The sequence below is a fragment of the Oratosquilla oratoria genome, chromosome 7 (assembly GCF_046742065.1).
Source record: "Oratosquilla oratoria isolate Oo_2021 chromosome 7, ASM4674206v1, whole genome shotgun sequence".
Classification (NCBI taxonomy): Eukaryota; Metazoa; Arthropoda; class Malacostraca; order Stomatopoda; family Squillidae; genus Oratosquilla; species Oratosquilla oratoria.
In genome coordinates, this window is record NC_134783.1 from 53,593,689 (window position 1) to 53,598,688 (window position 5,000).

Below are 5,000 nucleotides of genomic sequence, written 5' to 3' on the forward strand. Positions count from 1 at the left end.
ATTCACCATTGACGTGGTTTCCAGGAATTCTGGAACGATCGTTCCAGGCCATTCCAGGCCATTCCAGGAGGCGATGCATCTGCTCGGAAAGTGAGCTGTCTTCATATTCCTCAGACATGTGGCCTTTTTCAATTTGTTCCCATGACCTCTTGATGTACTTTTGTCCTACGAGAGGATATATATTTTTGCCAATTGTGTGTGTGTGTGTGTATGTGTGTGTGTGTGTGTGTGTGTGTGTGTGTGTGTGTGTGTGTGTGTGTGTGTGTGTGTGTGTGTGTGTGTGTGTGTGTGTGTGTGTGTTTACCTAGTTGTATTTTACGGGAAGGGGAGCTTTGCTCGTGGTGTCCCGTCTTCATATCTCGTTTTATCTACTGTAGACTGTTGTTCTGTGTGTGTGTGTGTGTGTGTGTGTGTGTGTGTGTGTGTGTGTGTGTCTATATATATATATGTATATATATATATATATATATATATTTGTGTGTGTGTGTGTGTGTGTGTGTGTGTGTGTGTGTGTGGGAGTGTGTGTGCGTGTATGTGTGTGTGTGTGTGTGTGTGTGTGTGTGTGTGTGTGTGTGTGTGTGTGTGTGTGTGTGTGTGTGTGTGTGTGTGTGTGTGTGTGTGTGTGTGTGTGTGTGTGTGTGTGTGTGTGTGAAATTTCTTTCTTGATGGGATACTGCCTTTGTATACGTCCCATACACATGTGAGTATCAGTCAGTCATATGACCCACTCACCCCTCCTCTCAACTACCCCAACCACACTCTGGACTTACTGGCGCCACCATTTCCTGCCAAGATATTGCTGAGCTAAACATCACGAGGATCAAGCAACACACACACACACGAACACACACTCATAAGTGCAATCAACCACCAACACATTACATTACAGAACTACCCCATAATAACGAGCTCTTGCCCCCCGGGAAATATCATAATATATAAATAGAAATGTAATAAATACTTAAGTACCAGCTGAGCATATTGTAGGAGACTGAATACTCCCACTAAAAACTGTGTAAGTACGATTGCTGGTAACCAAGCGATTGTGCGTGTTCAGCAGTTTGCTGAACGAAACCGAGCCGCACCGGACAGGAGCGGCGGTTGGTCGATGAACCACAATGTGCACTGTAGTGATAAGGAAGATGTGATAAATACTATTGATTTAGAACTTTTAATTGTGTAGTGACAATAAGTGATTAAAGTGGAACAAAGTGACAATTGGTGTTTCACAGTCGCCTACACCTTTGGGGATACACCTTGTCTTTGCAAAGAAGATACAATTTCAATCATTACTGTAAAATACATCTTATTTAAGGACTTGTAATATTTTTTTTCGTGTATTTAATTTCTTGTTTATCATTTATTTATTCATTCATTTATATATTTATTTATCTATTTATGTATTTATTTATTTATTCATTTATTTATTAATTTGTTCATCTATCTTATTTTTTAATTTATTTATATATTTACTTATCTATTTATCAGTTTATTTGGCTGAGTGGGTTAGGGCGTCGTTACTTGCGGCGAAGGTCAAGGGGATGGCAGTTCGAACCCTGCCACCGGCGAATTTGGACAAAGGGCATAGTTAATTAAATTCTACGCTACAAAACCCTCTGTGAGGGGCACCGTTCTAGCCTCCTGATAGGGGGAAGTTTGTGACGTTAAACGATATAATTTATCTGTCTATATATTTCTACTTTATTTGTTAATCTATTCATTTATTTATTTATCTACTTATATACTTGTTTATTTTTTATCAATTTTTTGTTCATTTATTCATTATTTATGCTGTATCTACGTGAGCAGAGTGAGAAAAGACATCAGACTCATCAACGTTAAATAATTAACAGTAGAAAATTAAATAAAGACTGACATAGTCCAGCAGCTTAAATGTCCATTCGTACAAAGCAATCACAACGTTAGGCAAAGAAAACGCCACTTCCAACAGAAAACGGGGAATCGGAGGCAAAGACAGAGACAACAACCCTATACAGTTTGGCCCATTCTATCTCTCTGGAGAAAGTTGATATTGTTCTCTGTATTTGCCGTGTTAACACTGTGCGAATCCTATGACCTTTCCAGCGTCTCTAACTTTTTCCATGACCTTAGTTTTAGCGTAACATGGCCTTCTTCATCGTCGCTTGCATCATTAGGAGTATAATGATGTTAAGCGTTAGCCGTCCTAACACTCCAGCGCGTCTAATCTCTCTGTTAGCTTTCTAAACTTTGTGTGCACAGCCTGTCCGTTTTGTTAGAAATGATTCTGGAATCCAGCAGCTTTTAAGGTCTGTTATTTCGGACCCGGACAAGGGTGTGTGACGTCATCAGCAAGCCGTGCTCTCTTGAAAGTTGACAGAATGTGTTCTTAGGTTTTGTGTTCATGTGTTCTAGGCTTACTCACCATCTGTGTTCTGGAAGAACATAATACTGTTATTTCTGTTTGTTGTAAAATAGACCAGGAAATTCTCTCTCTCCTCTCTCTCTCTCTCTCTCTCTCTCTCTCTCTCTCTCTCTCTCTCTCTCTCTCTCTCTCTCTCTCTCTCTCTCTCTCTCTCTCTCTCTCTCTCTCTCTCTCTCTCTCTCTCTCTCTCTCTCTATCTATCTATCTATCTATTTACTTATCTATCTATCGATCTATCTATCTATCTCTCGCTCGCTCGTTCATTCTCTCTCTCTCTCTCTCTCTCTCTCTCTCTCTCTCTCTCTCTCTCTCTATATATATATATATATATATATATATATATATATATATATATATATATATATATATCTATCTCTCTCTCTCTCTCTCTGAACCCATCTTCTCCTCCTCCATCTCTCCCTCAACCCATCTTCTCCTCCATCTCTCCCTCACCCTCCACTTTCATCACTACCTCCATCTCCAACTCCTTTTCTCCTCAGCGCTTTCATGCCTTCTCCACCATCTCCACCACTAACTTCACATTCAACTCCATTTTCTCCTCCACTTTGTGTTTCATCCTCCACAGATTCGACGATATTCGTCCCTCTCGCCACCTCCTTTCCGACCTCGAACTCTACCTCCACCTCCAAATCCACCTCCAAATCCACCTCCCCGCGCAAGGATAGAAGACCTAGTAAACTACAGTAAAGTTCAATTTCACATCCACTTCCAAATCCACTTCCAAATATACTTCCAACTCCACATCCTCCCCACTTACAAATCTACTTCCACTTCCACCGCCAACGACTCCCCAACTTCCGAATCCACATCCAAATCTACCTCGATCTCCACTTCCACCTTTATCTCGACCTCCACCTCCAACGCCTCTTCCACTTCCAAATCCACCTCCAAACCTACTTCCACCTCCACCTCCACCTCCACACCTCCACACAACCACATCTCCACACCTCCACCTCCACCTTCAACTCCTTCCCACTTCCAAATCCACCTCCTCCCCACTTCCAAATCCACCTCCAAACCTACTTCCACCTCCACCTCCACACAACCACATCTCCACACCTCCACACCTCCACCTCCACCTCCACCTCCACCTTCAACTCCTCCCCACTTCCAAATCCACCTCCAAATCTACTTCCACCTTCACACCTCCACATCTTCTGTATTGATGACAAATTTCCTTTCACTCCTGCTTTTGCTTGTCTACTTCATTCATCTCAGTATCGGAGAAGTAAAATCATTTAATTAAATAAATAAATAAAATAAACAAATAAATAAATAAACAAATAAATAGATAAATAAAATCGAGAGGAGCCAAGATGAGGGTTAAAAAAAGGTGATGAAAGGGAATGCAATGGTTGGTAGCGGCTGGCTACTCCCCTCATAAGGGGGAAAAAGACCCCTGGTGTACAAATAGATATAATTCCGTCCAGCTCAGGGCAAACCGGTTAAATATGTTACAAACCCTTTGATATTGTTCATCTCATCCACTAATTTAAGTGAAAAAGTAGACACGGATGACTCCTCATCCACAAGGAGCTAAGAGGAGAGGGAGGGAAAGTGTGGAGGATGGGAGCGGAGTGACTAGGAGTGGGTGCGTGACTATGATTTGGCTACCTCCCTTATAAGGTGGAAAAAAGGGTCTATTGGTATACACAGATAGATGATTTGAGGTAAAGGGAGCGTGTTGTCCCAGTCTTCATCTTCTCCTAATCCTTTTTCCACGTCCTCGTCCTTTGTTCAAATTCGTGTCCTTTGGAATGTCCTTACGCCTTTATACACGTCCTTGTCCTTTGCCCACTCCCTCGACCTTTGTAACATGTCCCTGTCCTTTGTCTACGTCCGTTTCCCTTGTCCACATCCTTATCTCCTCTCCAGATTTTTATCCTTTATTCACGTACTTAGCCTTTAACCACGTTCTCGTCCTTTTTCCACGCCTTCATCCTTTGTCCACATCCTCATGGCTTATCGTTGTCCTCATCCTTTATCCACGTCCGCGTCCTCTATCCATGTCCTCGTCCTTTTTCCACGTCTTCGTCCTTTGTCCTCGTACATTTCCTTTGTCCTCCCACGTGTCCTTTGTCCTCGCACGTGTCTTTTGTCCTCGTACGTGTCCTGTCAGAGCCCAAGTCTTATGTCGTTTGTCTGTGTCCTCATCCTATGGTCCCCGAGTTGCTAATTGCTCCATACAGGTCCCTGACACGTTCCCTAGTTTGTCTAAATCTCTCTTTAGAATACTGGACGCCTATGGCCGGTTGCCTATGAAAGGGATTCCAGGGGCCGGTAGCCTTTTGCTAGTTGTCTAAAGCTTCGCCGGTCGTTTAAGGCCTCCCCGGTCGTCTAAGGCCTCGCCGGTCGTCTTAGGCCTCGCCGGTCGTCTAAGGCCTCCCCGGTCGTCTAAGGCCTCCGCGGTCGTCTAAGGCCTACCCGGTCGTCTAAGGCCTCCCCGGTCGTCTAAGGCCTCCCCGGTCGTCTAAGGCCTCCCGGTCGTCTAAGGCCTCCCCGGTCGTCTAAGGCCTCCCCGGTCGTCTAAGGCCTCCCCGGTCGTCTAAGGCCTCCCCGGTCGTCTAAGGCCTCC